Below are 13,080 nucleotides of genomic sequence, written 5' to 3' on the forward strand. Positions count from 1 at the left end.
CCTCTTATGTGACGTGAATGTTCAGATCCATTAGATTCAAAACAATAGTTTGCTATTGACGTGGAAACAATAATAATTCAAGCAAACTAGCAAGGTAATCATGAACTTTCAAAATAACAAGGCCAAAAGAAAGTTATCCCTACAAAAGCATATAGTCTGGCTATGCTCTATCATCATTGCACAACAAATTTAAATCATGCACAACCCCGGTATTGGCCAAGTAAATGCTTCACACCTTTAATTTCTCAAACCTTTTCAACTCTCACGCAATACATGAGCGTGAGCCATGGTTTTAGCACTATAAGTGGTGTGGAGTGTGGTGGCGGTTGCAAGAAAAAACAAGGAGAAGATAGTCACATTAACTAGGCATATCAATGAGCTGTGGAGATGCTCATCAATAGATATCAATGTGAATGAGTAGGGATTGCCATACAAATGATGCACTAGAGCTAAGAGTATGTGAAAGCTCTTAAAGAAAACTAGTGGGTGTGCATCCAACTTGCTTGCTCACGAAGACCTAAGGAAATTTTGAGGAAGCCTATCATTGGAATATACAAGCCAAGTTATATAATGAAAATTTCCTCACATTGGACAATGCTCCATTAATGATGATCATCACACTTTCAACTCAAAACTTAGAGCAACGATGACTCTATATGGAATGCCTTCGATAGTGTACCGTGACAATGATCTAGCATGACATAGATATTAATGGCAACATCATGCTAGCTATCTTATGATCATGCAATGGCAATGTAGATGTGGTGGCACATGTCATGGTGGTATTTGCATGGCAATATATCTCGGAATGACTTTGAAAAAGCCATAGTAGGTAGGTATGGTGGCTGTTTTGAGGGAGGCTAATGGTGGGTTTTGTGCACCGGCGAAAGTTGCACGGCACTAAGAAGATAGTGATGGTGAAAGGTGAAAGTGCATCTAAACCATGGACTCAACATTAGTCATGAAGAACTCATATACTTGTTGCAAAAGTTTTACTAGTAATCAAAACAAAGCATTCAACGCATACTCCTAGGGGAAGGGTTGGTAGGTATAAACCATCGCGCGATCCCGACCGCCACGCAAAGGATGACAATCAATAGACTAATCATGCTCAGATTTCATCACATAGCGGTTCTCCAACACAAGTATTTGTAGCAAAGGATGACAATCAATAGACTAATCGTGCATGCGACGGGAATCCCTAACTTCAACACAAGTATTTGTAGATCCACAACACCTTACTAGCATGACTTCAATATTACCATAACCACAACTCAAAACTAATTGAGATAAATCAAACTTCTCTTACTATTCAATGCACATGAAGGTGGAAGTTTCCGTATCCCTTTGGATAACTACCCCTTTTGAGACTACTTTCAAAGCATAGATCAACTACCAAGCCACGCACCATTGTGCTCTAAAAGATATAAGTGAAGCACATAGAGCAAAAGTATCTAGCTCAAAAGATATAAGTGAAGCACATGTGAGCTGAATTGTCTACCAAAAGATATAAGTGAATCTCGACAAAATCACGGTGAGTGCATGTCTCTCTCTCTCTCTAGGTGTGCAACAAGGATGATTGTGACACAACAAAAATAAAAGACTCCTACGATACAAGACGCTCCAAGCAAAAACACATAACACGTGGTGAATAAAAATATAGCCCCAAGTAATGTTACCGATGGATTGAAGACGAGAGAGGGGATGTCTTCCCGGGGCATCTCCAAGCTTAGGCTTTTACGGCATCCTTGAATCTCTTTGGGTGCCTTGGGCATCCCCAATCTTGAGCTCTTGCCACTCTTTATCTCTTTGTCCATAAGAACTTCACCCAAAACTTGAAAACTTCACAACACGAAACTTAAACAGAAACTCGTGATAACATTAGTATGAGAAAGCAAACCACCACTTCCTTAGGTACTGTAGCAAACTTAAATTCTACTTTTGCTGATGTTGGGTTACTGTATTTTCAATCTTCCATGGCTAATACCCCCCGATACTATCCATAGTTTCATCAAAATAAGCAGCCCACACAACAAAAACAGAATCTGTTAACAGCAGACCAGTCTGTAGCGATCTGTATATTTCGTATACTTCTATTACTTCACAAATTCTGAAAAAATACGACCGTCTGAAACATTTGCGTAGCAATCAGCACCAAAAAGAATCAACTCAAAATCTCTTACAGAAAAAAATATGAAAATTCTTTTCGTGAGCAGAAAGTTCCTGTCTTTTCCAGCATGACCAAACGATCATCCCCAAGACTAATCATAACGGTTTGCTTGGCACAAACGCAAAAAGAAACACAAAAAACACAATCGTAACAGAATTATGAAAGTGTGGAAAACACAAAATAGAAAGAAAAAGGATAGATTCGTTGGGTTGCCTCCCAACAAGCGCTTTTGTTTAACGGCCTTAGCTAGGCATCGATAATTCAATGATGCTCACACAAAAGACAAGAATTGAAGCACAAAGAGAGAATCATAAAGCATGTGAAAATCACATCTAAGTCTAACATACTTCCTATGCATAGGCATTTTATAGGAAAACAAATTGGCAAAACAACCAATAGTTGCCATATGCAAGGAAGAAGAAAGAGACAATAGCAATCTCAACATAACGAGAGGTAATTTGGTGGTATGGAAGTTTCTACCACCATATTTTCCTATCTCATAATAATTACATGTGGGGTCATATTCGAATTCAACAATGTAACTATCACATAGGATATTCTGTTCATGATCCACATGCATGCAAAGTTGACGCTCTTCAAAAATAGTGGGATTATCATCAACTAAAGTCATGACTTCTCCAATCCCACTTTCAACAATATTGCAAACTTCATATTCATCATGAGGCTTGAACAAATTTTCAAGATCATAAGATAAATCATTGCCCCACTCATGATCATTGCAACAAGTAGTGGACATAGCAAAACTAGCATCCCCAAGCTTAGGGTTTTGCATATTTTTAGTGTTGGAAATATGCCCTAGAGGCAATAATAAATTAGTTATTATTATATTTCGTTGTTCATGATAATTGTTTATTATCCATGCTATAATTGTATTGATTGGAAACACAATACTTGTGTGGATACATAGACAAAACACTGTCCCTACTAAGCCTCTAGTTGACTAGCTCGTTGATCAAAGATGGTCAAGGTTTCCTGGCCATAGGCAAGTGTTGTTACTTGATAACGGGATCACATCATTAGGAGAATCATGTTATGGACTAGACCCAAACTAATAGACGTAGCATATTGATCGTGTCATTTTGTTGCTACTGTTTTCTGCGTGTCAAGTATTTGTTCCTATGACCATGAGATCATATAACTCACTGACACTGGAGGAATGCTTTGTGTGTATCAAACGTCGCAACGTAACTGGGTGACTATAAAGATGCTCTACAGGTATCTCCGAAGGTGTTAGTTGAGTTAGTATGGATCGAGACTGGGATTTGTCACTCCGTGTGACGGAGAGGTATCTCGGGGCCCACTCGGTAATACAACATCACACACAAGCCTTGCAAGCAATGTGACTTAGTGTAAGTTGCGGGATCTTGTATTACGGAACGAGTAAAGAGACTTGCCGGTAAACGAGATTGAAATAGGTATGCAGATAGTGACGATCGAATCTCGGGCAAGTAACATACCGAAGGACAAAGAGAATGACATACGGGATTATATGAATCCTTGGCACTGAGGTTCAAACGATAAGATCTTCGTAGAATATGTAGGATCCAATATGGGCATCCAGGTCCCGCTATTGGATATTGACCGAGGAGTCTCTCGGGTAATGTCTACATAGTTCTCGAACCCACAGGGTCTGCACACTTAAGGTTCGACGTTGTTTTATGCGTATTTGAGTTATATGGTTGGTTACCGAATGTTTTTCGGAGTCCCGGATGAGATCACGGACGTCACGAGGGTTTCCGGAATGGTCCGGAAACGAAGATTGATATATAGGATGACCTCATTTGATTACCGGAAGGTTTTCGGAGTTACCGGGAATGACGAATGGGTTCCGGGTGTTCACCGGGGGGGGGGGGCAACCCACCCCGGGGAAGCCCATAGGCCTTGAGGGTGGCGCACCAGCCCTTAGTGGGCTGGTGGGACAGCCCAAAAGGGCCCTATATGCGCATTCGAAGAAAAATCAAAGAGAAAAAAAGGGGGAGTCCTTCCCCCCTTTGGCTCGGCCGACCCCCTTGGGGCGCCTTGAGCCCCAAGGCAAGGTCCCCCCTCTCCCACCTATATATACAGAGGTTTTAGGGATGGTTTGAGACGACTTTTCCACGGCAGCCCGACCACATACCTCCACGGTTTTTCCTCTAGATCGCGTTTCTGCGGAGCTCGTGGCGGAGCCCTGCTGAGACGAGATCATCACCAACCCCCGGAGCGCCGTCATGCTGCCGGAGAACTCTTCTACCTCTCCGTCTCTCTTGCTAGATCAAGAAGGCCGAGATCATCGTTGAGCTGTACGTGTGCTGAACGCGGAGGTGTTGTCCGTTCGACACTAGATCGTGGGACTGATCGCGGGATAGTTCGCGGGGCGGATCGAGGGACGTGAGGACGTTCCACTACATCAACCGCGTTCACTAATGCTTCTGCTGTACGGTCTACAAGGGTACGTAGATCACTCATCCCCTCTCGTAGATGGACATCACCATGATAGGTCTTCGTGCGCGTAGGAAATTTTTTGTTTCCCATGCGACGTTACCCAACAGTGGCATCATGAGCTAGGTTCATGCGTAGATGTCTTCTCGAGTAGAACACAAAAGTTTTTGTGGGTGGTGATGTGCGTTTTTCTGCCCTCCTTAGTCTTTTCTTGATTCCGCGGTATTGTTGGATTGAAGCGGCTTGGACCGACATTACTCGTACGCTTACGAGAGACTGGTTTCATCGCTACGAGTAACCCCGTTGCTCAAAGATGACTGGCAAGTGTCGGTTTCTCCAATTTAGTTGAATCGGATTTGACCGAGGAGGTCCTTGGATGAGGTTAAATAGCAACTCATATATCTCCGTTGTGGTGTTTGCGTAAGTAAGATGCGATCCTACTAGATACCCATGGTCACCACGTAAAACATGCAACAACAAAATTAGAGGACGTCTAACTTGTTTTTGCAGGGTATGCTTGTGATGTGATATGGCCAATGATGTGATGTGATATATTGGATGTATGAGATGATCATGTTGTAATAGAAAATATCGACTTGCACGTCGATGGTACGGCAACCGGCAGGAGCCATAGGGTTGTCTTTATACTAATGTTTGTGCTTGCAGATGCGTTTACTATTTTGCTAGGATGTAGCTTTAGTAGTAATAGCATGAGTAGCACGACAACCCCGATGGCGACATGTTGATGGAGATCATGGTGTGGCGCTGGTGACAAGAAGATCGTGCCGGTGCTTTGGTGATGGAGATCAAGAAGCACGTGATGATGGCCATATCATGTCACTTATGAATTGCATGTGATGTTAATCCTTTTATGCACCTTATTTTGCTTAGAACGACGGTAGCATTATGAGGTGATCTCTCACTAAAATTTCAAGACGAAATTGTGTTCTCCCCGACTGTGCACCGTTGCTACAGTTCGTCGTTTCGAGACACCACGTGATGATCGGGTGTCATAGACTCAACGTTCACATACAACGGGTGCAAAACAGTTGCGCACACGGAACACTCGGGTTAAGCTTGACGAGCCTAGCATGTGCAGACATGGCCTCGGAACACATGAGACCGAAAGGTCGATCATGAATCATATAGATGATATGATTAGCATAGGGATGCTTACCACTGAAACTATACTCAACTCACGTGATGATCGGACTTGAGCTAGTGTAAGTGGATCATGAACCACTCAAATGAGTGGAGAGATGTACTTTTTGAGTGGGAGTTCTTAAGTAATATGATTAATTGAACTAATTGTCATGAACATAGTCTAATCGTCTTGCGGATTACGATGTAGCTTGCGCTATAGCTCTACTGTTTTTTATATGTTCCTAGAGAAAATTTAGTTGAAAGTTGATAGTAGCAAACTTTGAAGAGGATTGTCCTCGTTGCTGCACAGAAGGCTTATGTCCTTAATGCACCACTTGGTGTGCTGCACCTCGAGCGTCGTCTGTGGATGCTGTGAACATCCGACATACACGTTTCTGATGACTACACGATAGTTCAGTGTAAAATACTTAATGGCTTAGAAGCAAGGCACCGAAGACATTTTGAAACGTCACGGAACATAAGTGATGTTCTAAAGAGATGAAACTGTGATTTCATGCTCGTGCCCTTGTTGAGAGGTACGAGACCTCCGACAAGATTCTTTGTCCACAAAGTAAAGGAGAAAAGCTCAATCGTTGAGCGTGTGCTCAGATTGTCTGAGTACGACAATCACTTGAATCAAGTGGGAGTTAATCTTCCAGATGAGATAGTGATGGTTCTCCAAAGTCACTGCCGCCAAGCTGTGAAAGCTTCATGATGAACTATAACATATCAAGGATAGATACAATGATCCTTGAGCGATTCACAATGTTTGACACTGCGAAAGTAGAAATCAAGAAGGAGCATCAATAGTTGATGGTTTGTAAAACCACTAAGTTTCAAGAAAGGCAAGGGCTAGAAGGGATACTTCGTGAAACGGCAAAACAGTTGTTGCACTAATGAAGAGACCCAAGATTAAACCCAAACCCGAGACTAAGTGCTTCTGTAATGAGGGGAACAATCACTGAGGCGGAGCAACTCTAGATACTTGGTAGATAAGAAGGCTGGCAAAAGTCGAAAGAAGTATATTTGATATACATGATGTTGATGTGTGCTTTACTAGTACTCCTAGTAGCATGAGGGTATTGGATACCGGTTCGGTTGCTAAGTGATTAGGTAACACAAAATGAAAGCTACGGCATAAACGGAGACTAGCTAAAGGCGAGGTGACGATACGTGTTGGAAGTGTTTCCAAGGTTGATATGATCAAACGTCGCACACTCCCTCTACCATCGGGATTGGTATTAAACCTAAATAATTGTTATTTGGTGCTTGCGTTAAGCATGAACATGATTGGATCATGTTTATTGCAATACGATTATTCATTTAAAGAGAATAATGGTTACTCTATTTGCTTGAATAATCACCTTCAATGGTTTATTGAATCTCGATCGTAGTGTTACACATGTTCATGATATTGGTGCCAACAGATACGAGGTAATGATGATAGTACCACTTACTTGTGGTACTGCCGCTTGAGTCATGTTGGTATAAATTGCATGAAGAGGCTCCATGCTAATGGATCTTTATACTCACTTGATTTTGAATCACTAGTGACATGCAAATCATACCACATGAGCAAGGCCTTGTTTTCATTGAGATGAAATAAGATAGTAACTTGTTGGAAGTGATACATTTTGATGTATGCAGTCCAATGGGTGCTGAGGCACGCAGTGGATATCATTATGTTCTTACTTCAATGACGATTTGAGTAGATACTAGAGTATTTGCTTAATGAATCACAAGTCTGAAATATTGAAAAGTTCAATTATGTTTCGGAGTGAAGTTCGTCGTAACAAGAGGATAAACTGTCTACGATATGATCATAGAAATGAATATCTGAGTTACGAGTTTTGGTACACAGTTAAGACAATGTGGAAATTGTTTCGCGGTTCATGCCACCTAGAACATCATAGTGTGATGATGTGTCTAAACGTCATAGCCACGCACTATTTGGTATGGTGCATGCTATGATGTCTCTTATTGAATTACCACTATCGTTTATGGGTTATGCATTAGAGACAACCGCATTCACTTTAAATAGGGCACCGCGTATTTCCGTTGAGATGACACAGTATAGACTGAGGTTTAGAGAAATCTAAATTGTCGTTTCTTGAAAGTTTGCGGCTTCGACACTTATGTGAAAAAGTTTCAGTCTGATAAGCTCGAACCCAAAGCAGATATATGCATCTTCATAGGATATCCAAAACAGTTGGGTACATCTCCTATCTCAGATCCGAAAGCAAAGTGTTTGTTTCTAGAAACGGATCCTTTCTCGAGGAAAGGTTTCTCTCGAAAGAATTGAGTGGGAGGGTGGTAGAACTTGATGAGGTTATTGAACCATCACTTCGACCAGTGTGTAGCAGGGCGCAGGAAGTTGGTCCTGTGGCGCCTACACCAATTGAAGTGAAAGCTGATGATGGTGATGATCGAGCATCGGATCAAGTTACTACAAGCCTCGTAGGTTGACAAGGTCGCGTACTACTACAGAGTGGTACGGTAACCCTGTCTTGGAGGTCATGTTGTTGAGTAACAGTGAACCTACGAGTTATGGAGAAAGCAATGGTGGGCCCAGATTCCGACAAATGGCTGGAAGCCATGAAATCCGAGAGAGGATCCATGTATGAAAACAAAGTGTAGACTTTGGAAGAACTACTTGATGGTCATAGGACTATTGAGTAAAGATGGATCTTTAAAAGGAAGACAGACGATGATAGTGATAAGTCACTATTAAGAAAAGCTCGACTTGTCGCAAAGATGTTTCCGACAAGATCAAACAGTTGACTATGATGAGACTTTCTCACTCGTAGTGATGCTAAAAGTCTGTTAGAATTATGTTAGTAGTTGCTGCATTATTTATGAAATATTGCATGTAGGATGTCAAAACATTGTTTCCTCGATGGTTTCCTTGAGAAAACATTGTATGAGATACAACCATGAGGTTTTGTCGATCCTAAAGATACTAGCAAGTATGCAAGCTCCAGTGATCCTTAAATGGACTAGTGCAAGCATCTCGGAGTTGGAATATACACTTTGATAAGATGATCAAAGATTTTGGGTTTGTACAAAGTTTGTGAGAAACTTGTATTTCCAAAGAAGTGAGTGGGAGCACTATAGAATTTCTGATAAGTATATGTGGTTGACATATTGTGGATCAGAAGTAATGTAGAATTTCTGTAAAGCATACAAGGTTGTTTGAAAGGAGTTTACAAAGGAATACCTGGATTGAGCTACTTGAACGTTGAGCAGCAAAGATCTATGGAGATAGATCGAAAGCGCTTAATGGAAGTTTCAACAAGATGCATGCCTTGACAAGTTTTGAAGGAGTTCAAAATAGATCAGGAAAGAAGGAGTTCTTGGTTGCGTTGTAAGGTGTGAGTTTGAGTAAGACTCAAAACCCGACCACGGCAGAATAAAGAGAATAGATGAAGGTCGTCTTCTATGCCTTAGCCGTAGACTCTAAAGTATGCCATGCTGAGTACCGCACCTGATGTGTGCCTTGCAGCAAGTCTGTTGAGAGGTACAGAGAGTGATCCATGATTGAATCACTAGCAGCGGTCAAAATTTATCCTTAGTAACTGATGGACTAAGAAATTTTTCTCGATTATGGAGGTGGTTAAAGAGTTTGTCGTAAAGGGTTACGTCGATGTAAGCTTTGACACTAATCCGAATAACTATGAGTAGTGAAACGGATTCGTATAGTAGAGTAGATATTTGGAGTATTTCCGAATAGCACATAGTAGCAGCATCTATAAGATGACATAAAGATTTGTAAAGAACACACGGATCTGAAAATTTCAGAACCGCTGACTAAAACCTCTCTCATGAGCAAGACGTGATCAGACCCCATGACTATATGGGTGTTGGATTCGTTGGAATCACATGGTTATGTGAACTAGATTATTGACTCTAGTGCAAGTGGGAGACTGTTGGAAATATGCCCTAGAGGCAATAATAAATTAGTTATTATTATATTTCGTTGTTCATGATAATCGTTTATTATCCATGCTATAATTGTATTGATTGGAAACACAATACTTGTGTGGATACATAGACAAAACATTGTCCCTAGTAAGCCTCTAGTTGACTAGCTCGTTGATCAAAGATGGTCAAGGTTTCCTGGACATAGGCAAGTGTTGTTACTTGATAACGGGATCACATCATTAGGAGAATCATGTGATGGACTAGACCCAAACTAATAGACGTAGCATGTTGATCGTGTCATTTTGTTGCTACTGTTTTCTGCGTGTCAAGTATTTGTTCCTATGATCATGAGATCATGTAACTCACTGACACCGGAGGAATGCTTTGTGTGTATCAAACGTCGCAACGTAACTGGGTGACTATAAAGATGCTCTACAGGTATCTCCAAAGGTGTTAGTTGAGTTAGTATGGATCGAGACTGGGATTTGTCACTCCGTGTGACGGAGAGGTATCTCGGGGCCCACTCGGTAATACAACATCACACACAAGCCTTGCAAGCAATGTGACTTAGTGTAAGTTGTGGGATCTTGTATTACGGAACGAGTAAAGAGACTTGCCGGTAAACGAGATTGAAATAGGTATGCAGATACTGACGATCGAATCTCGGGCAAGTAACATACCGAAGGACAAAGGGAATGACATACGGGATTATATGAATCCTTGGCACTGAGGTTCAAACGATAAGACCTTCGTAGAATATGTAGGATCCAATATGGGCATCCAGGTCCCGCTATTGGATATTGACCGAGGAGTCTCTCGGGTCATGTCTACATAGTTCTTGAACCCGCAGGGTCTGCACACTTAAGGTTCGACGTTGTTTTATGCATATTTGAGTTATATGGTTGGTTACCGAATGTTTTTCGGAGTCCCGGATGAGATCACGGACGTCACGAGGGTTTCCGGAATGGTCTGGAAACGAAGATTGATATATAGGATGACCTCATTTGATTACCAGAAGGTTTTCGGAGTTACAGGGAATGACGAATGGGTTCCGGGTGTTCACCGGGGGGGGGGGGGCAACCCACCCCGGGGAAGCCCATAGGCCTTGAGGGTGGCGCACCAGCCCTTAGTGGGCTGGTGGGACAGCCCAAAAGGGCCCTATGCGCATTCGAAGAAAAATCAAAGAGAAAAAAAAGGGGGAGTCCTTCCCCCCTTTGGCTCGGCCGACCCCCTTGGGGCTCCTTGAGCCCCAAGGCAAGGTCCCCCCTCTCCCACCTATATATACGGAGGTTTTAGGGCTGATTTGAGACGACTTTTCCACGGCAGCCCGACCACATACCTCCACGGTTTTTCCTCTAGATCGCGTTTCTGCGGAGCTCGGGCGGAGCCCTGCTCAGACGAGATCATCACCAACCTCCGGAGCGTCGTCACGCTGCCGGAGAACTCTTCTACCTCTCCGTCTCTCTTGCTGGATCAAGAAGGCCGAGATCATCGTCGAGCTGTACGTGTGCTGAACGTGGAGGTGCCGTCCGTTCGGCACTAGATCGTGGGACTGATCGCGGGATAGTTCGCGGGGCGGATCGAGGGACGTGAGGACGTTCCACTACATCAACCGCGTTCACTAACGCTTCTACTGTACGGTCTACAAGGGTACGTAGATCACTCATCCCCTCTCGTAGATGGACATCACCATGATAGGTCTTCGTGCGCGTAGGAAATTTTTTGTTTCCCATGTGACGTTCCCCAACATTTAGCAGGATTGTCACTAATAGAATTTATAGTGAAACCATTGCAATCATGCTTTTCATCCAAGGAGCTCTTGTGAATCACTTCATAAGTTTCTTCCTCACAATTTTCAGATTCACGCAACTCAAGCAAAACTCCGTAAAGATAGTGAAGTGCACTCAATTCACTAGCAATTTGTTCCACATAACTGGGTCTCTTAAAGAGATTAGCTAGTGGATGAGGATCCATATCACTAGATTTTCAGCAAGCGAAGATGCAAGCATATTGAAGGCACATGGCACACAAGTGAACAGAAAGCAAGCGAGAGAAAAGGGCGAACGAAAAAGGAAAAAGGCAAAAGAAAATGGCAAAGGAGAAAGGTAAATGAAAACGGCAAATGTGAAGTGGGGGAGAGGAAAACAAGAGGCAACTGGCAAAAAATGCAAGAGATGAGTTTGTGAGACCTACTTGGATAGATCTATCCTTCCCCGGCAACGGCGCCAGAAATACTTCTGCTACTGCAACAAAAGACCTTCCAACGGCGCCAGAAACACATGCTGATGGGAGACTATTCTTGTCTTGATTCTCCTCAGCAACGGCACCAGGAATCCTTCTGCTACGGCTACGCCTTTAGGGACTTGCTAGGCAAATATGCAAAGGATTTCCCCGTGGCCTTGGAGCCTTGCGTTGGTGTTCCCTCGAAGCGGAAAGGGTGATGTAGTGCAGCGGTGGTAAGTATTTCCCTCAGCTTTGAGAACCAAGGTATCGATCCAGTGAAGGAGTATCACAAGTGCCTCCACAAACCCAAAGAACCTGCTCCCAACGCTATGAAGGGGTTGTCAATCCCTTATAGATTGTTCGCAAAGTGAGAACTGAAAGCAACAAAGTAACAAAGCAAAGTAAAAGCGGAGGTGTAAACAATAGATGTGAATAGACCCGGGGGCCGTAGTGTTTACTAGTGGCTTCTCTCATGAAAGCAAGTAGATGGTGGGTGAACAAATTACTATCGAGCAATTGATAGAACCGTGCAAAGTCGTGACGATATCTATGGCAATGCTTGTATCTATAGGCATCATGTCCAAAACAAGTACACCGATACTTTCTGCATCTACTACTATTACTCCACACGTCGACCGCTATCCAGCATGCATCTAGTGTATTAAGTCCAAAAGAACAGAGTAACGCCTTAAGCAAGATGACATGATGTAGATGGACAATCTCATATCACCGACAGAGCCCACCTTGTTACCCTTGATGGCAACTACTCAATGTGTGCCTTGCTGCCCCTACTGTCACTGGGAAAGGTCACCACATGGTAAGAACCCAAAACCAAGCACTTCTCCCATTGCAAGAATCATAGATCTAGTTGGCCAAACAAAACCCAAGACTCGGAGAGACTTACAAGGATATGAAATCATGCATATAGGAAATCAGCAAAGACTCAAATATATATCATAGATAATCTGATCACAAATCCACAATTCATCGGATCTCGACAAACACACCGCCAAAGAAGATTACATTGGATAGATCTCCATGAAGATCATGGAGAACTTTGTATTGAAGATCCAAGGGAGAGAAGACGCCATCTAGCTACTAACTACGGACCCGTAGGTCTGAAGTGAACTACTCACGAGTCATTGGAGGGACGATGATGATGATGAAGAAGCCCTCCAACTCCA

Source organism: Hordeum vulgare, chromosome 2H (genome assembly GCF_904849725.1).
Source record: "Hordeum vulgare subsp. vulgare chromosome 2H, MorexV3_pseudomolecules_assembly, whole genome shotgun sequence".
Taxonomy (NCBI): Eukaryota; Viridiplantae; Streptophyta; class Magnoliopsida; order Poales; family Poaceae; genus Hordeum; species Hordeum vulgare.